The 22,482-nt window shown below is 38.6% G+C and overlaps 1 protein-coding gene and 1 long non-coding RNA gene across 13 annotated transcripts in view; one reads left to right on the top strand and one right to left on the bottom strand.

Moving 5' to 3' along the window:
- LOC117214663 (Down syndrome cell adhesion molecule-like protein Dscam2) overlaps positions 1-22,482 on the top strand; it is a 124,520-nt gene that overhangs the window by 16,196 nt on the left and 85,842 nt on the right. The gene's annotated exons all lie outside the window — the stretch shown is intronic.
- The window catches only part of LOC117214667, a 73,091-nt gene that overhangs the window by 50,242 nt on the left and 367 nt on the right, over positions 1-22,482 (bottom strand). For 2 of the 4 annotated variants that reach the window (XR_004488921.1, XR_004488920.1), the window contains exon 2: positions 22,072-22,356. This is a non-coding gene — a long non-coding RNA (uncharacterized LOC117214667). Of the gene's footprint in view, positions 1-21,407; positions 21,777-22,071; positions 22,357-22,482 lie in introns of those variants that run through there. The other 2 variants (XR_004488922.1, XR_004488919.1) reach the window with 2 other exon arrangements.

Here is a 22,482-nt window from a genome sequence, read left to right as displayed (position 1 = left end):
CGCCACTGCACCGCATGTGCTGTACAATTGTACTTCGTCCGGTCAATTCTTTAATTCATCGTATGGGCTTTATTGGTGTCAAATGAAATTGCTGTGAATCAATGGGCAATCGATTACTCGGGAAAATGAGATTTTTCTCTTTCTTTTCTTTCTTTCTCGAGGAAAGTAGGAATTTCGAAGATATATTGGTCGGTTTGTATTGACGAGTTCTTACTCTTGCAACAAGATATTCCTTGCAACAGTTTTTTCTATTTAAGGGATAGCGAGGTCGAAAAAATGATTTAGGAATTATTAATTCAAAAAATTATTAATTAAACATTATCAGGAAAATTATTAATTAGGAAAAATTTATCAGAGCAGGTAATATACTAATAAGTAGAATTTTTGACGCATTCGTTTTATAGCAAAATCAAAGTTACATTATTTTAATATATAACACAGTTGAAAAGCTAAACATTTTGATAAATTCATTAAAAATCATAAATTTATAAAAATAATTCGTATTATGACAAATAATATCTTTAAAATATTCGGGAGAGTGATATTTAATCTGTAAATCAAATAGAAAGAGAATCTTCACAACACAGAGATTGGTCGGAAGCATATTGAATTTTAAAATTGCTTCTCTATAAAAAACGAAAAACGTGACCTATCAACTTTCTTTTGTGGCTCTCAAACGCAGCTACATAATTTTTCCAATATCATACTAAGCGATTGAAAAATGCTAAGATATGTTCCATTCTATAAAGAAATTTAGCTTCACTGATTTCCATATCAATTTTACTGGAATTTTGATTTAAAAATCAGAGGTTGAAATCATTGAGGAACTCCAATATTGGAAATCATCGTTAAATGAAAAAATCCTTGTGACATAATGTACTGTAGAATAATCCATAAACTTCTAACAAAGAAAACAAATACGTATGTATATAACCATCAAGCATTTATTGTTACGATGTTTTCAATATTTTACGCGAATGCAGAAGATTTCATACTCAGACATAAACTCAGGACATAAACTGTGTCCTGACATTACAAGATTATGTAAAATACAGTTTAAATCGCTTACTCCAATCGCTACCGCAAAATCTAAACCAACTAAACTAAAGAAAACTATTGAATTATAATCGTTCCACCGTTAGCTGCTACGGTGGTTATCGGTGACCCACATTTTCTAGTACGATTAAAATAAGACAAATTTCATGAACTGAAAAATTGTCAACAATAGAAATAACTTGAATAATATTGTCACAGAAAGGTGCACAAATACAACACGCAGAGTATCTCGCAAAAATTAAACGTTATGCAGTATATTTCAACCTATCGCGGTTCCCAAGACAAAATATATAAAATTCATAGTTAACTAACGTAATGCTAATAACCCTAAGCTCTAGCTAGAAAGAAAGAAATTCACAGGTTCGCGTTAAAATTCATTTCAATTCCATCGGTATGTAAAGATGTTCTCACTTCACCGTGGCATCGTTGTCCCAACTCTGTACTATCCTACTCACCTTAACTTAGCCTACATTCTGGCAATGCATCGAAATAAGACGAACAAGCGACGATCTGGTGCACGATGCGGCAACCTACAAAAGCCGAAGTTTCGAAGTTTCCATCGAAACAAGTGGAGGGAAGTTGATCGGCTGAAATCCCATTATCAGAAGAATGTTCGACTACGAGGCGGCGAACTACGCCGGGTTACGTGAAAATTTAATAAACACTGCGTGTACGAGAGAAGTACGACAGCTCTTGCTTAGAGCTAATACGAACTTACGAACAAGTAAGAGGCGTGTTCCGTGCAGTCTGAGACACTTCCGGAACAGCAACAGCAGCGCATCTATTCCTCTGGCGCTTGACCGGTTACACGACAAAGGCGGATTTTACGTTGGGCAGAGGATCGTGAACAACGCCATAAAAAACGAAAGATCGATGGTCTAAGTACCAAGGCGAACTGGGTCGAGCGTAGAATGGAAATTCGCGTCAAACCCCACTTTAAATTCTTATTTCTGGAAAATTAATTACGGTAGAATCTCCATATTAGATCCACGCCCGTGCTATCGCGTTTTAAAAATATTAAGGAGAAAATTTTATAAATCGAGAAATTAACAATTCTTGGGTCGGATCGTTAGTGAGCTTTTGATTTATCGTCGCAATATTAATAATAGCGTAACATCATATCGCAGCATGTACGTTGATCATTTCACTTTATCACGTTACATTATTACAACGAGAAAAAATCTCTCTGTAAAGTAATTGCTGTCCGTATTGTATTCCAACTTCTACGTCTCGATACGATACAATGAATATTTTACAGGCAATTTACATTTGTACGACTTTTATTATTGTAACTTCTATATTTTATTATCAATCATCGTTGATGTCATCATATCGTATGAAGATGGTCACATTAACAGGCTGAAAGGCTTCAGGAACACCTTTATCATTGTAGTTTCTCCATTATGTTATCGTTGATAACGTCTTATTGTATTTAGTTCATAAAGTGGGCGAAAATGGCCACATAAACAGATTGACGCTCTCCAGGAGCAACAACAGCGGCGTATTCTTCTGACGCTGAAGCGGTTACACGACAAAGGCGGATTTTATGTTAAACATTAAGTTGTGAACGAGACGATGGATACGTAAACGAAAAATCAACGACGAAATTACGAACGATCTTTGGACGTGAATTCGGTGGAGCGTAGAACGGAAATCAACGTTAAAGCTGATCGATTCTCATTCCTGGAAAATTGATTAGTTCGATTTTCCTCCTAGGAAATTGAAGTCCGCGGCGCGTCTTAATCCAGTTTAGAGAAACGCAAGGATATCTTGGAACGAACGGATAGAACGGAATGGGATAAAGACGCCCGTCGATTTTACGAATTATATCACGCGATTGCAATCGCCTTCTCGCTACCAGTCTGTATTTCTGGTTATTACGCTTTGATCGAGTTATACCGATGATAAAATTATCTATAATCAATGTAAAATTGAATGAACGTATGTGTTTCAAACTAGACAAATATTGTAAGAAAACAATGTATTCTACGATCCCAAGATCATTCAAATCTTTCTTAATGAAATAGTGTATTTTCGTTAAAATATATAAAATAATAAATAATAAAATCAAAATAACGAACCCGATAACCGTTGACTTGCAAATAGTCCTTTGACAAAGTAATTTCCTCGTACGAAAGTATTATATCTCATTTAAAAAAAAAAATAATATAATTCTTATTTAAAATACATGTTCATATTGATATTTTATATAAAGTACGTATATATATTTTTACGTCTATTTTAATTCAACTTCTCTATCGGCGCTCGACCAAAGGTGGAACATCAGTAGTCGCAGTGTCGCACCGACATCTGACACGTTATAAAAAAAAAGGAGAAAAAAGAGGTGTAAAAAATTGTTCGTGCATTAGTCCAAGATAACGTGATTACCATAAAGTTAATGGATTCGGAGAAAGATGCAGGCCACGCGGTAGTTGCTCTATTTTTCGGGTCATTTCGCGGGGCATTTTATCGAAAAAAGAAGAATCAAGGAAAAGGAAAAAAGAGAAAGAAAGGGAATATCGTCCGCGAACACGGTTACGTCCGAGCGAATAATTTCGTCGCGGAGTTTGCGCTCGTCCAGTAGTAAAACAAACGACCTCTCCACTGTTCCATTCCTGGCAATAATTCACTAAAGGCTATTGCCGTGGTTCCCTCGAATTATTTCTGAATAATTCAACCGTTTTCTCTGCAATTTAACGAATGCACCCGGTGCACGCGAACACGAATCATCACGGCCGATGATTCCTCCGCAATACACATTCGTACACCACTACGTATCTATCCTTCTTCCCGATGCTTTCAGCATGTTTGCAACGTTTTGTGCGTAGACGCGCCATTTAATGCGGCCATCCATCGCAAATGACGATATCACACAGCTGTAGTCGACGGATTACTAGAATACCAAAATCTTCATTTCCGCTGCACCATCTTATGGTCTTCCTCCCAAAATAGATTAAACGGAAACCTTACGATTTCGAACTGGCATACATAGATTCTACGGATATCCTCTCCTTTCCTTTCAAAATGCACAACATATACCGACCTGACGATCGCCGTTACGCGATCGCAAACGTCGTACATAGCTCGTTGCATCCCAAGACTAATAAGAATTTCTCGATTATACGAACTATCTAGCTTTAATCGAAGCAAGAAACGTGTTTGCCTCTTTAACACGCTCGTTTCTAGCAAGAAATCACGGTCGTTCGCAAGCTCGTTCATAACTGCCCCATTCTCGCGGCTATTTTCTCCATGCGCATCCTCTATCTCCCCTTGGACGATTTCCTTATCGGCTACGTGACGTTCTGCAAATTCCTCACGCATCGCAGATTACGCCATAGATCAAAGCGTAGCAGGGAACGAAGCGAGGAATTCTCGGGCGTCGTACACGTACTGTATGTATACGGAACGCGCGCACACGCGTTCATCATCGTGTACACCTACTTTTCCAACCCTCTCCTTATCATGCTCGGCCGGTGACCGGGTGCATCGTTACGTACCGATGTGCCGCGATCTCGATGAAGCAACTACCCAGCGAACAGCAGTCTCGACAATCTCGTCCTCCTCTCGTAGTCTTCAAGAAGCTCCCGAACGAGCGGAAGGGGAACAGGAGGAGGAACACAAGAGGGTGAAACGGAGACGGTGAGCGGGCTGGCACGACTCGCTCGATATCCATTAACCCCCTACCCCTGCAACCATCCCGAGTCTCTGTAGGGTTTAGGGGAGGCTATTCCCTCCTCGTTCATCGAAAAGACACGAGTTTATGCCACGCCGAGAAGCCGAAGCCTCCTCGTTCGTTAACCTGCTCGGAAACTGGAACTTTGGAGTCGAGCCCGACCAGAAACCATATCCTTTTTTTTTTAAACTCCATCTCGTTGCACCAAATTATCCTTCGACAAGGATGCGTCTGGTTCAGAGATAAAACGACCGCGAAAGTTTCGCAAATTTGTTTATTGGAAACGATACGGTGAATGGAGACTTTGGAGTAGATTTACGATTATGTACTTCGAAATGTGGATATGTTGCTCTGTGTTGCGATGTTAAGCGATCAAAGTTTGAGTATTATGTGAGATAGGAATTTACGAGGCGATGTTATATGTTATAAACACAAATTTGAAAATGATCTGGATTTACGATTTAAGATTGTAAAAGTATCTGTGTGCGTGTATAGGCATTTAAGCTTTTCACGTTAAATGAGACTTCTTGATACGTTTGTCTAATTCTTCTAAAGCTGAATCAATATTCGGAATTCATGCAATCAGATCCATTTCAATTTTCAATAAATCTGTTTCGCGTTATAGTACAGCTATCGATTAACTCGTAGCTCCATAGTTCTATAATATCCGAAATTAAACCGATATTTAATCTTCACGAAGATTTCGTGGAAATTTTCCTGGAAAATTACACGTAACAGTTTCAAACACGAGATGGCAAAAGGGACACACTTTGGTCAGCCCTCTCCCTCCATCGACCATCTTTTCTTCAAGCTTTTCCTCCGTGTCTCGTTTTACTGTTTACGGAGGCGGTCCAGCACGCCTCGGTCATTTAATATTCATACGGTAGCACACTCCTCGCGGGCAACGTATCTGTCGTTCCTTTCAAAAAATGAACCACCGCCGCGTTCGCTCGTTCCCTTGGCGAATTAAGAAACTGCATTTCAAAATCGTTGCCACTCATCTCGAAAGCTCGATGGCTACTGCCGCTGATTAATTGCCCACATTTATCGTGCTGCACCGTTTAATGTAATTTTGCGATAAAGCAGCGAATACCGCAGGGATCTGTTTACAACGACCACGCGACCTTCCTTTGATGAATGCGCATTATCGTGGGAGCAAAGAGCGGATAGACGGTCGATATCTTGGCGAAAATCAAACTGACGGATATATTGAAAATTTCTACTTTGACGATACGATATATTATATTAGCGCGGTATGCAATTCTTTTGGTTTAAAACATATTTGCATTATAGTTTACTTGATCCGTACGAAACTCTGGTTAAGGGATAACTAGGTTAACAGGATAACTATAACTAGGTTTAATAATGGAAATGGAGTAATTATCGTTGATCCTTTCATTGCCCAAAATTATTCCCAATTTTCTTAAATTATCTCCCAACAATTCTCAAAATTATTTAACAGGCACTGTGATTTATTTGCAATTTCCCTGTTCATTTCGTGAAAAATCTCAGCGAGCCTTATGAATATTCTGAATATAAATATACAGGTCAAAAATTAATTTTTCGATACCCAATTAAAGAAGAAATTTGAATATGGAAATATCGTTGCTAATTAATAGTATATATTAACCTCTACTCCTACCGTATAATTTATAAAAAGCGAAGAATATTTGATCGTAATATACAAAACGTATCGTAAGATCGTAATGTATAAAATAAATCTAAAATCAATTCCATTTCAAGAAATATTTAAATCTATTTCAATCTATTTCAATCTATTATATCAATTCTATTTCAAAAAATAAACGTTAGACTACTTTTTTAGGAATACTTGCGTCTCGTACGACAATATCGAGGCCATGACAAAAGCGTGCATGCAAAAGAAACAGGTCAGCCCGAGATAGAAGAAAAGTTCTCCAAAAATGTAACAGCAATTTGATAGCGTCGTCCTACAGACGAGTATATCGATTATTCCTGCGGCGATTAAAGCTTCGGCTATTTTACTCGCTCTCGCCTTTTTTTCTCATATATAGACATAAATGTCATTTAAAAGTATCGATCCAAATACTAAATTTCTATTGCCCTCGTCTTTATAGTGGAAAACGGGAATAAAGAAGAAAATGTGGCCGCTTTTCCTACAATTCTAATTCCTCCTTCTTTTTTTTGCTTTTGCTATCCCTTTAGATAGACGTATACAGGTTGAAACAAAAACCACGACGCGAGATGATCTTCTCATATAATATCGAGTATAAAGAATCAAACTTAAAGCGAACAAAATCATTTTAAATGGTTTTGGTCTTTGAATCGAGCTTCCCATGTGCATACGTAGGTCATTTCGTTATACGGATTTGCTTCAGAACGACCAATTAAGATCCCCTTTGTAATCGCAGTATTCGAGCAATTTCGAAATAGTTACAAATTTTCGTTTCGACGATGCACGTAGAACTGTAGCTCGACGTTCATCGCTGTAATCTAATCGCGTCCATATTTCGTACTCGCCTGGCTTCTCCCCGATTTAGAAAACGCGTTTCGTATTTTTGGTCAATAAAATAACGTTTCCAATTTTCGAGCAGTGCATCCACGAACAAGCACACTCACACAATCGTCGTCGCTAACAGAGTCCATTACGCTGAAATCTCAACGAGCGCACGCACCGAATACGATCCTGCTTCAATTTTTAAAATCGTACCCTCCGCCCCCTGCCATGAAAACGAAGTTCACCTCGAAAAACAGTTTTATTCCCAACGATTTCAAGTTACTTTCAATGAACAGACCGAGTTATGGTATACCGGAAGTCGACGAATCGCAACGTAATTCTGCACGCGCTCCCGTTTACATGTAACACTGTCTACAAGTCAGACAAAACACTCTTCCCACTTACATATTTATTATATTTTTAATATACGTGTACTATAAGGAAGTCTAAGCTTCTATACTACGTTCTTAAAATTCCATTACATACTTAGCTGTTTCTTTATACAACTAAGCTTCTGCTGTTGCAAATTCATCAACACAAAGCTCAAATCGATTAATCGTTCCTTGATAACGCTGCTCGTTACGTTTCGTATGAAACTATCGATTATCCCAACTTACAGGCGGAAGTGTATATATAATTTTCGTCGCGACTACACGGATACACATTAGCCGTGACCGAGGTGGTAGCAGCGTGGCACGTTCAATGACACGAGCGCACGAGGAGGACCTATGTGCTACGTGTCCACGATAGTAACGGTACACGATGGGCTGCGGGTGAATGTGCGTCCCTGCCCCTCTACCGCTTTCGTGCAATTGCATGGTGATGCAGAGACGCGGATGCATCCTGTAGGAGAATATAACGAGCTCGAACCCGACTCTCGGGGTCGATGGCTGGTGGTTTCGCCTTGCCCTCTCGAACACCCACTCTCCTCTTTCCTTTACACTCCCCCTCCACCTGACCCTCTTTCACTCTTTCTTCGTCTGTCTTTCTCATTCTGTTTCGTCCCGTCTCACATCGTTGCACCCTCATTACCTCTCTTTCCAGTCGTCTGATCCTCGCCCTCTTCCCTTGTCCCATCGTCTATACGCCGACAGTGGCGTGTAGCTTTAAATTCAGGACCAGCCAGCCGGTCATGGGGGTGCGCCCTCGCCTGTCAAGTGGGACAGCGCCGGTTACTGGGATAGAAAACGTTTTGACGGGTGTTCTTGAGAGGCGGCTCACCTCCGTTCCGTGCTACGCTGCTGTGTTTGTTCTGGATTTCTATAGACGCGTTTCTCGCGGCAAAAGTCGCGAGATATGCGCGAGTTTTATCAAGGAGAGGACACGCTAGCTTGTACGAGAGTATGTAAATCACAAGGATAGATACAATTGGCGTGTAATTAAGCAAGTAACTTCACTAGAAGTTATTAGAATTAGTAGAGAAAGTATTTAACACGTTGGTCGTGGAACGATGTAATCACAGCAGATTGTAGCAAAGGTTCAGTATGAAGTACTTCTTCTTTCATGTACTTTCGTACAATATGTTTAACGATACAGAGTACTGTATATTATACTAATGTTTTTTCAATCAAGAACGTAACTTGATTAATTGTAAGATGTCAGAAATTTGTAAGGCTGATGATACAAAGCCACGATCGTTTCATTTCCAGAAACACAATCACAAACGTGCCAGCTATTTCATTTCTATAAATAATTTCCGTAAAACGAATCCTATCCTACCAGTTACGTAACACGTCGACCAATTTCCGGAATCGAGGGTCAACAGCTGCCGAGAGAAAAGACTAGCGTGTTCCCTTTAGTTGGTAAAACGTTCACGTCATAACAACTATCGTGCAACTCCCGACACGATGGTAGAGGAACGACGCCGAAGGAACCGGAAGAAAGTGTCGTCTCGTCGCCTTACTCGAGCAAATACGACGCAAATTCGATACGAGCGGCATACCGTCGTCTCAGTCGACCTGACGCTCGCTTCGAGAATGAGATACAGCACGACTACACCTGGGAATAGTCAGAGCTTTCTCCTTTCACGTCCCCTCCTCTGGTTCAAGCGTCACTTCCCCTCTTCTGATGCTCTCCAGTGTCTCTTACCCCTCTTTCACCTTCCATCTTTCCCTATCCATCCACCTGCCTTTCACGATAACGCGTCGACCAAAGTAACATGTCGGTTTGACTGATGTCGCCTGGCGACATAAACGCCCTCCGGGAGATGCCTTCCGGTTTGATGGCACAACCGTTCTCCAGCTGTCTGTTGTCCTAGAAAGACACGCGAAATGCCACGCCAACGAAGATCTCACGATATCCTTGCTTATCGTAAGTGGTATTGCATTTTGATCGCTAAATTATGGATGAAATTTATTTCGGTTAACATTTGAGCATAATTGAGGAAGTTTATGCGTTTTAGATTAGAATAGAGAAGAACGAGCCGATATTTTATTTGAAAAACTAATTTACAGGTAAAATATAGCTTTTTCGATATTTTACGGGTACAGATTTCAATTGTTATTTTAATTTGGAAATCGAGGGCCAATAAGTAGACTACTCGATACCAGAGAAACGATGTAATGTAAACTCAAGTTGTAATAAAGTAGAAGAGGTCAGTCATAAACAGACGCAGTAGGATTTAGAAAACATTACGTGCAAGTAAAATTAAAGACACGTATCGACGTTTCCGGTTTTTGTAAAATATATCTTTAACCTAGCCTAGCATTAACCTGATTTTATATTTTTCATCAACTGTCTTCCAGCTTTCGTGGAGTAATGACATGTTGCGATTTTTTAAGGGAGGACGTCATTTTCTCCCTATTTCTGGCAAGTGGATATAAACAGGTTTACGTTTCCTCTCGCGATTTACCAATCCTGTACGATGTTTGCTTATATAAACGAACACGGAAGTCCCGTTCTCCCGAGTATAAAACATTAAACGTGGCTTCACTTAGCGTTTTATCAAAAATCCCAGATAGGGAAGTAGTTTCACGTAAAATATAAAATTAGAGAGTGTCCGACCGATCTTCCTTTCACCTTCGCTTTTAATGATAATAATATCGTAAAATCACATAGTCATTTCACTTACCAATTAACCCATTAAGGATCGAGCAATATAATAATCCGTAAAGTTGCGTAAATCTCATTCGACGAATAATACAAAACGGAATTTTAAAAGTTCAGAAAGTTAAAAATCTAAAGGTCTGCGGATTTATAACGAAAAATCTGAACTTGTGGAGAATTGAAAATCAAAAAATTCGAGATTCATGTATATGCATTCTTGAAAAATATTGTTTTACCGATGCTATATAAAACGTGTACTACGATAATAGAATCTTTACAGAAGTTCTACAAATCAGGAAGAAAAAATTTCCTGACATATAGCACTTACAGCGCTGTAAATATTTCATCTTTTCTTTCTTCTCTTTCAAAACTCATAAGATTAGAGAATTTAATCGAGAGAAAAAATAATAAGGAAAAAAATATTAAACAAATTCCCCGGTGAATATAGCTGGATATTCCTGGATATGGGAAGCGACGAGATTTCTGAAGAAATTCGCGATTTAGGCATCGATGGTGTTTCTCGAATGGCCGCGCAAAGCTGCTGGAACTTTTTATCGAAATCCTCGTGCTTCCGATTTTCGTGATATTCCTTGCTAGAGATAAGAGCGTGCTTCTGCGGTCGTTGACTCGACGGTAAAATATTATTTCCGCCTGTACTCTCTCTCTCGTCCTTCCTAAAGCAACGTGCCTCGCGCGCGCAGCGCAAAAGGACCGTCACTCCTCATCCTATCCGCTCTTTTTCTTTCTTTTCTTCTTTGCCAGCTGAAGAGCGAGGGTGGATCAAAAGGACACAGCTTCTCAACGGGGGCGCTCATATGGGAATATACACAATGCGAGAGCGTAATGGTAAACGCGCTGTCAAAACTGCGGTCGGTTTCAGATCTACATATACACGCTTTTGCCAACGAGCATTTCGACTTTGGCTTAAACATACAAATCCGCTCTCGATTGATTTTTCTTTATTTTTCTATCTTTATTCGTCGAGGGAACAGACTTTTTCCTGTGCATTTAAATTGTTCGTTGATGTAGTCGTAATTTATTTAAAGTAATATGCCATTGGTGTTGAATATGTAGGATATTACCGGGCCAGAATTATTCAAACGACTTCAAAGGTCGATGGATATTTCTTGAATAATTTCACTTTGTGGCACGTACAATTTCTAATTAATAATATAGTCAAAACAATGTTCGTTGTTCTAAACAAGAGTCGTATGTGGAATCGATAAAAATGAACAGCTGTGTATCTTTTATAGTAGAAGCGAAACAAAGCGAAAAAGCATATTCTGTACAGCGACGTACAAAAATGTTTATTCAGCGAGATTTCATGCGTTTCTCTCTGAAAACAAAAAATAAAAATGACAGAGTGTTATTTTATAGTGGATGTTAGCTGAAGAAAATAATATAACAAAGAAACACTGGTTATTACTCTACTTGTGTCAATATAGAGGAATGCTGAATTAATTTATTTAAGAGGAATCATCAAAAATCTATTAAAAGAATATCAATGACGAAGAACGATCTGGAGCAAAATGTATTAAAATACCAAATAGTGGAAACATCTGAAAATTCCACGGTTAAGGATTTTAAATTAGTGAATGATCACAAATTATAATAATAACAACGTACTACATACGAAATAGAAACGATGAGCATATTTCGATTAATTTTATCGTACAAAGATGAAAATTTATGTCAAAGGGAATGTAATTAATTAATCAAATAGTTTCGAAGATTTTTCACTGTATATTATTTTCTCATAGAGAGATGTTAAAACTTTTAATCAACGACATTATTTCTATTAAAATATTTTTGAAGCATACTTTTCGAACGAAATAGCAAAGACGTAGCAAAACGACGATATGAATGAAAAATATGAGTACTTTGATCGTAATTATCCGATTACTTTAAATAGGAAGCTGGAAAAAAGGAATAGGAAAGGACAGGAGAAATAAATAATTCATGGGAGATAGATTTTTAATGATTTCTTCTTAACTTCTACGTTCTACAGAACCGAATCGAGAAATGTCAGCCAGGTGCTTCATAAATCCCATGGATTTTCCACGAGATCCGGTAAAGATTACTCTCCTTTGATCCGAACAGGATATACGACTAACAGGTCGTCTGATACACGCTCTTTTAAGGGCTGTAGACGTCCTCTGAGATTGGATTTCAATTTCAGTTTTACGAACATCGATTAATACGTTTTTCTCGTGAAATATCGGAAAAAATATTTTCTCACTATCTGGAACAGGACAAAAGCCATTTCAGGGAAATGGCACTCAGATAGAATCATGATGCTTTTCAAGTATCGAGTCATCTTTAGATATAGGTAACAAAAGGTGTGACATCCTACATATTATATTTCAATATCATTTTCTATCTTCGAGTATTTAGATAGGATTTTTATTCAATTTGTATTTATATCTTTGACTAAGAATATCGCACTTTATATCAGGAATGAATTCTTAAATCCATTACGAACAGAATACCGTATCAACGCAAACAATTTCAAGCCAATTCTTTGAAACGAAAAAAGTATCGAACAAACTTTTGCAATTTCTTTCTACACATTAAAAAAAAGAAAGAAACAAAAATCGAATAATATAAATTGAATGGAAGAGAATTACAGATGAAATTAGCCTTTAATGGATTAATGTAGCCAAAAATATCTGAAATTCTTAAATTTCCAAAATTTACTTCTCTCCAAAAATACAAATCTCCTAAAATTTATGAACGCAAAAAGTGATTTCGATAAAAGAATTAATAGATCGATTATCCCCGTGGATAAGGGATTGTGCACGGTGTTTGCCATCTAAAAGAGAGGCGAAAGATTCTTATCCATCCGCGTTGGTCCATTCGACGACGGGTTCGTCTCCGCTCGGGTATTTGCTCCCGTAATCTTTTTATCCTTCTCCTCGTATTCGTGGTCTGCAGGATAGAGGAAAAGGAGAAAGAGGTGGAGGAGTCACAGTATCCAGCCAGCCAAGGAGCAATATCGTTCTCCTTCAGGCGGCTGCTCATCTCCAGAGGACATCAGTTTCTCTACTACCTTCGCAATCTCTCTCTCCCTCTCTCTCTCTCCTTCTCTCTCCCTTCCTTCAATCCTTCTCTTTCTCATTTTCTGTCCTGGTTTTTCCGATGTTCTTCTTTCTCGAATCGAAAGAGCATCCTCGGACTGCAAATTAGCCAGGATCTCGTGCGAGAAGGTTCGTTCGTCCCTTCTTTGGCGTGGGAGCATGCGAGCCATGCAACATCATCCCTCGGCTTTGCTCCATAGCCTCTCTAACACTGTTATGCGAGCATCGTAAATAAAACGGCGCACGTAGGACTTGCTCGCCAGAAACGTAGCAACAGTTTGCAGCGTATGAATCAGGCGATGCGGTTTGTTTTGTTGGCCTACTTTCTTACGACGCTCACACCGCTCTCCCTTGAAGGTTCGATTGGAGGCGATTGCATCTTTCTTGGCCCGAGGTCAATACGACGCGCTGAACCATGGCGAGGGACATTGATCCCGATTCTCGAATGGCTAGTGAAAGTGCACGAGGGACAAGATGATGCACACCGCGAATTAAGGACGAACACGCGTTACTTTCTGCTCTTGGGATTCTCTGAGAGATATGCCGTTTGAGAAAGTAGGAATATGTGTGTATGTACGTGTATGTGTATATATATAGCTTTATTGAACGAGACGATTCTATTTCGATGATTAATGGACTTTGTAAAATCGTGGAATTGAGACGGGAAAACGGGTCGATGTTCGTCCGTGATAATTCTTACGTATTCACAGTTCGATGAAAATTTACTGTAAAAAATTATGTCTTTTACAGACTGTAGAAGGCTATAACGTGATCCGGTAAATGGAAACTTGTTTGATACTTATCAAATCTTTATTTAATGAGAAGACAAGTTGGTGTTTCGCTAAATACGTCACTAACTATGCTGTAAGCGACATTTGTGTAATTGATATTACTTTTCAAAATTATTATCAAAATGCTACGGATCTAATTCTTTGATTTGTGCTAAATACTCAAATCTTTCAAATGAATGCTTCAAGATGCGGAAATGACACGTACATTAAAGAGTGGGATTGTAGTAAAATATAAGAATAAAGGACAAATCGCAATTTGGTTAGATAGAAATCGCTGCGAGGTTTTCGGAGAGCGTCGTTTACTCGCGAGCTGGTATAAAGTTCGAGGCAAAGGGCAACACGACCCTACACAGAACACGATAAAATACCGCAATTCTTTGTAAATGAAATGTATGTTTTCTGGTGTTGTTACTTTCAACTACAACGGGATATGTAAAACGATTGTTGGTTTGCGGCATAATAAAGTTTTCCGTTGCAGGACGAGGCTGCTGCATCTTTTGTAGGAAACTTCACGCTCGTGATAAATGAATTTGCCATGTAAAGCGTATAACCGCCTAATGTGCGTTAATTAAAAAACTTCCGCCGTCTTTAGCGACTCGTTACAGCGATATCATTGTCTTGAAATTATCATGTTGGGGCGACTTTAATGCAAGACCTCACAAAAGGGGTTGTTTATTACGATAATTGATTTCTCTTTTATTTTATTTTCAGACGTTTTCGTCATAGAAAGTTCCACCGTGAAACGACTACTATACCAGATATTCAATAATCGACTCGTTTTCTCTCTTTTTATTTCGTTTCCAGACATTTTCACCATAGAATATTCCATTGTGAAATAAGTATTGTATCAGATACTCGTTTTAAAATTTATATCAATGGAACAATGATATAATAGCTGATGAATCAGTTACGCGAATGGTCTTGAATATTCCACTTCCACGCTCTTCAATTATACATACCGTTTTATTGTTCTCGTTTGCGATCGATTTCAAATTATGCTAATAAATTCCGCTGTAAGATTTAACTCTCGGAAGAACTAATTAAAACTTTTCTAATTCCTCTCACTGCTAATTACTGCAAAATCGTGACCGAACGTTTACGACCGCCGATTTTAGGTTGAGACTGTAAATTCATTCGCCGGATTATCGATTCGACAGCAAGGAAACTTTCTGAATGATCTGCCCTGAAAACGTCCCCGTTTACCTTGAAATTAGTTCACACAGTTCATAGCTCACCAGATTATTAATTATGATATTCATACTTGGAATATACGTGCTTTTAAGTGGAATAATTACAGAATGTATTTGCTTTGTTTCTACTCGTAAGTTGAATAAATTTTATTTAACAAATGAACATAAATAAAGATCAATCGTTTTAGGATCGAAAAGCTTCGAAACAGACGTATTATTTTAGCGGCATATCATTCAAAACTATCGATATAGTATCGATATAGTATTATATATATCCTACATCGCGGTGAATCTTTATGGACGTTAACAATTATCAATAAATCTGAAAGATGAAGTCACATTTAAAATCGATACCTGTTATAGCCATTTCAATGATAATATCTAAATTCTCTACTCGGCGCATACTAAATTCACGCGTATCTATGTTACACAATCAAACAGTTAGAATTAAATTCATTGGATATTTCGATAAGCTACTTCCTCATAAAATTTTGAATTAGAAATTTGATTTAGAAAAACAGATATTTCTATGACCAAAATATTACCAAGGTACTATCCGTTTCTCTGTCAAAACTGCTTACAATCATCCTTGAACTTTCTCGACAAATACTGGCTATTCTCCAGCCTGGTTCTACTTCATCCCTGTTCCCTCAACATAGAATGTGGATATAGAAGTAGTCAAATACTGGTACAAAAACGCATCTCTGCATAATATTCTTTCTTTGTTCGTATTATCTGTAATTATCTGAAAGCGCAAACAAACTTGCCGAATCGAAGCTCGAGGACCCAAGATCAACACTGCCACTATCTCCCTCATCAGTAAAACTTTCCGTCTAACTTACGTTCGCCATTGAACGCAACAAAGGGGAGCCGACGATCTACAGACAATTCTTCTCCGATCAGTCATTTTCCCGGGCACCGAAAGCTGGTTCAATAGCGTCCGTACCGGCAAGATACTTAAAACGGTTCCCATCTGACTGGTTCCATCGACGCCATTGTACGACCCAATATCTACGACGCGCCATCAAGCCGTTCCTTATCGTTCGATTGTTCGTGCAACACGTTAATGAATCCCATTACAGGCTACCTATCGCGCGCTTGTCGAATAACGTGATCGAAAAATTTGCACGGATATAACGCCATCTAACCGCGATATCAACGCGTCTGGCAGAAATACTGTCTGAGATGGGTGGCCAGACAGAGAAACAGCCTAGTCAGCCGCGTATACCAGCCTGCAACATGGCCAATTGTGCGTTACGCAGTGTAGATAGCCTGCTCGTTCGCGCAAGAGGGGTTTGCTTGGCTGCCTTAACGCCGCCAATTCGCGAGGCTTGACTACGCGCGTACACTACCTCTTTCTGTCTCTCTCTGCGTGGCGTCATTTCCGGCTGACACCGGTATTGTGCAGACTACATTGTCCCAGCGTGTATTCAATGAGACGGCCCGCGGCAACTAACCGTCAGGGGGGCCAGGGGACAGCCGGAGAAACTGCGAGCACCCAGAGACGCCGCACTCTGCTCCACCGACTGCCTCCCCTCGTAAGCGGACGAGCTTCCTTGGAACAATGAATTGTTCTGAAAGATGTCATTGTCCGATCGCTCGCGGGCCCTGTCGCGTTTCGCGTAGTAAACTCTCGCAGCCCTTATACAATCGCCGTTCAAGTCGCTTCTCGATATAAACTATGCACTATACACAATCATTAACCTTTCGTTTCGCGTCTTAATTTCCCGTTTATCGATCGACGACTACCGATTTAGCGAGCGGACCAGACAAAGGCAACTTTGTCATGGTAGTACGCGAGCAATTTCAGGAATTCGTATCTGGTTCGTCTCTGTTGGCATGGTATGCTCGTGTCTTTTCTTTTTTCTTTGAGGGAGGGTCCATGGGGTGGATATTAAAAACGACGCGTTTTTGCGAGACTATGAAATGAAGAGACAAAGGGAAACTTTGATACGGCGAAAAATTGTTCTTTTAGAACTCGAGTGCCTCGAAAGCACGTAAAGTTTGTTGTATAAACTTCTAAATTTTCAATGAAATCAGTTAATTAGCTCTTAGACTAGGTCTTTCGTGATCTTCGAACATACATTTTGTATGTTTTACTTTGTACTATCTGCTATAGGTGCAATATGTCGAAGATGGTACGATGATCCCAATTTCAAATGATCAAAGACATATGAATTTCTTCGGTTCTTTGCAAAGACTGTTACTGGAAAACGTATCAAACACGAGAGATCTACGTTTGCGCTTTAAGGGTACAAATTTTTTAACGTATTTCTTGTATAACGTTAATTTCTGTTACGTGTGTGTAATCATTTTTTTATGCTCTTATTTAAAGGAAGAAAAACCATATCTCTTTTGAACTGGATTTACCAATGTACGAATAGAAAGAGCTTAATATTGACTTGTATATTTGTACAGATAACTCGGGGAAGTTCAGAGCGTCCGCTAGGGTAACTTTTATTTCCGATTCCGCAATTATGCTCTATAGTGCTCCGTACTGTATGTAGGGTCGACACTCGTACTTCAATGTTCACGGCTCTTATCGCGGTAAAAGATTCAATGCGCGGTAAGTTCGACGAGATGATTTCATTGCGAGTACGACCGATATGGTCTGTTACACAGACTGAATAGACTCGATTATATCAATGGTTGGCGTAAAATTCGAACCGCGATAACGACGATTTTTTATTCGCTACCACCAGAGAGAAGCTTCGATCAGAAACCTGAGCATTAATATACGAATAACGAACCGTACGACGTTTATATTTTAATACAGAAAAGTATTTCAGTGTCTGGAACTGGGAGCATGTGGCAAACGCTCGGTACGAAATTCCATTTCATTGAAACTTTTTGTCTATGCGGTCAACATTAACGAATTTCGCGTGAAACTTCTGGTGGAATTTCTGCATGTTTGTTCGCTGTTTAATAAAATGTTTGAATATTTAGAACGACCTTCGTATCGAATTATCAACAATATCTGCGTATATTCTGAAAAAAATTAACAGCACTCTGAAAACTAGAAATGCGTTTTTGTATGACTAAATATGTAAATATTGTAGTATCCTGGACAGATTGCCTAAGAAATCTCGGGTGAACCATAAACAATGTTGCGAGAAAGCCTAAATGCCGACAGGCCAAAGGGTCTGGAAACTTCAATGGACCGTGCGGCCCATCAATGCGTCGTTGGTCCTTCAATCAAATAGTTACGCGGAAAAAAGATGTGATCATGGACGTGTAACATCAACCAAATCTCAATCCACATCAGAGACCAGGTCACACACCGCGGGTAAGATGGCATCCAGATGTCTACACATCCTTACTGCGTACCCCCAATAGTCTTAAGGACTCGCCATAAATCTTGGCATTTTCATAGTTAAGGTCCTTCACAACAAATCGTATCTTTTATTTCAAGTGTCCTTTACATTTATCGTTTACTACAGGTTGACACGGGAAAGTTAGTTTTTCTCACGTATGATGCTTCCCACTAGCAACTTTCTATCGAGGGCGGCTAAGACCCCTCCTAGTCCACCAACCTTCTTATTATCCAATCAGAAGCAATCTCCACTGCCCTTACTTTCCTAACCAAAATTGTCATCAACAAATCCGATGCTAGACAACCCCATAACTAGCTTTCCTCAGACACAGCATCGGCACTGAACTTCACTTATTCTCTATCTTTAGAATAGTCAACATCTTTTTACCGAGTTTCTACCCTTAAATTAGTCGCGTACTTAGTTTATACATACCCATCAGTGTAACTAGGTCCTAAATAAAGTTGTTGGAGTGAGCTGTGATTTATACATATCAATTCAGTGTATATTCAATTGTGATTATTGAATTCATAATAAAGATTGATAAAAAGAAAGCTAATAGTTGTGTTACGGCTCAACCTTGTTACTTTTATATAATCTGAATTGTGAATTGTGATTTTACGTGACAGCCGCAGACGGTTGCGGAACGTGTATGTCAGGTAAACTTGTGACTTAGATTATAAAAAAAGAAGGTTGAGCCGTAGCCCAACTCTTAACTTTCTTTTATCAAACTTTATTATAAATTCAATGATTACAATAGTCTTACAAAGGTAGTATAATATATTGAACCAGAGAAAGGCTGAACAAGAACTGCCTGAGTTTGCTGAAGTCTCGGCTTATATACGTTTTGGTTTGGGGATGTCGAGGGGCTCGGTGTACGTTATGATGATAAGGTGGTGACGTGTGCAAAAGAGACCGAAGGTCGGGGAGGAAGTCTTATCTTTGATGTAGATTAAGGTGTGGTCGATGTCACACGTACGTGGTGAGGCTATGAGAAAAGACAAAGGGATGCTTAAGGGAGAAAGATAAATTAACAGGCAGTAGTTAGTTGAGAAGTCAGAGTGTGGTCAGCGTTGTCGGAGAGTGTTGTCAACGTCATCAGAGAGAAGGTTGTCAGCGTTGTTGAGGAGGATGGTCCGCGTGAGAGAGAGAGAGAGAGAGAGTGTTGGAACCGTGGTGACGAGAGTTGTAAATTAACTATTTAGTTGTCTTAGTTATAGCACATTACTGTATTTAGTTCACGTTAAATAACCATCGTTTTCTGTTTAATCCATTCTAAGTAAATAAAAATCCTACAATATAAATGAAAAATTTAATTTTGGAAGGTGAATTTAATCTTGTCATTGATAAACCATGTTTAATCACGATGGTAATCTTGCTGGATTTAATACTTAAAATTGTTTGAAACTCTGGTAAACGTAAATTTTATTAAGTTAGAAGCGAAGTAGATAAAGAATTACAATACACGTATGTATGTAACACACGCTACACTCTAAAAATGGAATTCCCTGTAAATATTTTTTATTGGAGTATTCTTCTACAATCTTCATTAGTAAACAAAATCTCACTAACTCTATTGACAATGTAATTGCTATATTCTACAGTTTATCACAATCAGAACATCATATTAAAGCTTTAAGTTTCGATTTAAAAGTTAAAATAAAAATCACGAACTAGTAAGCGATTCCTCTAATTTCGTGCGAGATCAATCTTAACAAAATTCAAACTAATAAATAAATTCAAGCGTGCACGACACTAAACGATCACGTTAACAGTAACCACTTTTCCAGCCCATATCCTTTATAATTGCAACTACCGTTGCACCACATTTAAGCAAGGGACACGTGTCTTTAATACGGTCTGATACGCATTCAGACATTCGTTGAAACGACAGAGATTCAAATACCGAGAGAAACATGGACCACAGACAGTAATATTCCGTTTTCGTCGACGGAGCGAGTCTGCGAATTAGCACGACGTTACCTACGGCCTACGGCAAATTCTCGACTCCATGAGAAGTAATATTGTCCGAGCAGCGTGGCACGAGCTCCTGTTTCAACCACTTGGACTCCTTTAAACAACGGGCTCCACGCCAAAACTGCGAATCCTATCCGAACCGAGTCAGCTCAGAGATTCCTGAGCAGTTCTGCATTCACGTCACGGCCTCCGGTTAAATCCAAAGATACGTGGAACACGGGGAAAATGAATTCACGGACGATATCGTCGAATAGAGGGTGCTTGTTGCAGTTGATAATGAATTTTTACGATTCGAGACAACGTGCCTTTCCTATTTTACGTACACTCTAATACAAAAGTCTTAGAGTGTATCTCCTGTTTTTAATAAATCTTTCGTATTCAGTAATTTTAAATGATCGAATTAAATAAATTATGATTTACCCACGTTTTTGCCAATTTTGAGAGACATATAATAAGCGTTTTAAACTTTTAAGAGAGTGTATGTTTGTTTTTCTCTGTACAAAATATCGCGAAATTGGATATGGGGTGCAAGATAAATAACAATTTAACGAATGGAATCTGCATAAGCGTGTTAAATGTTGCGGTGGAGTAAATAAATAAATATTGACTTTGAATATTTAATATAGTGCAGGATAAGAACATAACCTTCAAAATAATATTGACATTTGTATTATTTGTACTATATATCAGAAATTGTAACAAAACTCGAGAAATATATTTAAGTAACGAGTAACATAAGTAGAAAAAAGGCAAAAGCATGAATTTGAAATACATGTACCTAAAAAGACATAGCGTACGTATATACATTAGTATATACATGTGTGCATACATAATGTCATTCTAACCTTAGACATACATATTTCAGAACAAGATGTTTCAAAATAAAAAATCGACGATAGAAAGATTCAACTGGGAAAAAGACGGTAATAAAGATCACAAAATTGAACAAGACACTCGTTTAAAATCTTCCTGATTCGATCGTACGTATCGTTTCAGTTATTTCTATCTATAAATATCTCGACTCTAGTTCGAACAATAATTCAGTTGTCCACGTAGCTACACGTCTCAGTCGGTAAAACCTGACGTGATACAAATTGAACCTGCATGGCGTACATAAATCATCACTATCTCTCCTTTCATAGTGGATCGTATCCCTTTGGTTCTATCCTATAGTATATAGCTAAAAATCGACATGTATATTTTCAACAAGATACGCGTTTCAATTAAAAATGTGAATTACCATACGCGCATATAAGTTAATTTTTTCTTTTATTTACTAAGATACTCGAAGCAAAATCTAGTAGTCATTTTAAGAAATTCCGTGACTCGAGATACTTTGTCGTTCGAGCGAATACGTATCCGTACAGCCTGAGCAACCGTTAACTTAAATCTAGAATGAGAAACTAGAGGAAGAACGATGGGACGAAACAAGGAGATAGAAGGCAATTGATATTTTCTGTTGCTTTCTTACTTACCCCCCACTAGGATGTGCACAGCAATTCATCTCCATTCTTCACCGCTTCCAGCATCTCCACACTTTTCTCGACTATTACCTTTCTCGTTCTCGTATGATCATCTAGTAATCAAGCCATCCTCTTCCCTCTCTCCTTAACGAACTCGTCTGACGATAACATTGTCCCAATAAAATTTGATAAAAAATTGGATATTGCAAGGAACAAATCGCAATATATTGCTCACGATATATCGCGATGAAATCGCTTCATTTTTCATCTCGCATTTAACGACGAGTCTTGTTGGACCTGAATCGTGTCAACATACAGAAATTCGTTTTATATACGCGTATACACACATACACACACACACCATACCACACACGTAAAGCGCCATTACTTTTCTGTTATATTTTATTACGAATACGAAAGCTT

The sequence above is a fragment of the Bombus bifarius genome, unplaced genomic scaffold (assembly GCF_011952205.1).
Source record: "Bombus bifarius isolate JDL3187 unplaced genomic scaffold, Bbif_JDL3187 scf7180000009243, whole genome shotgun sequence".
Taxonomy (NCBI): Eukaryota; Metazoa; Arthropoda; class Insecta; order Hymenoptera; family Apidae; genus Bombus; species Bombus bifarius.
This window is presented reverse-complemented; position numbering and strand designations above follow the sequence as displayed.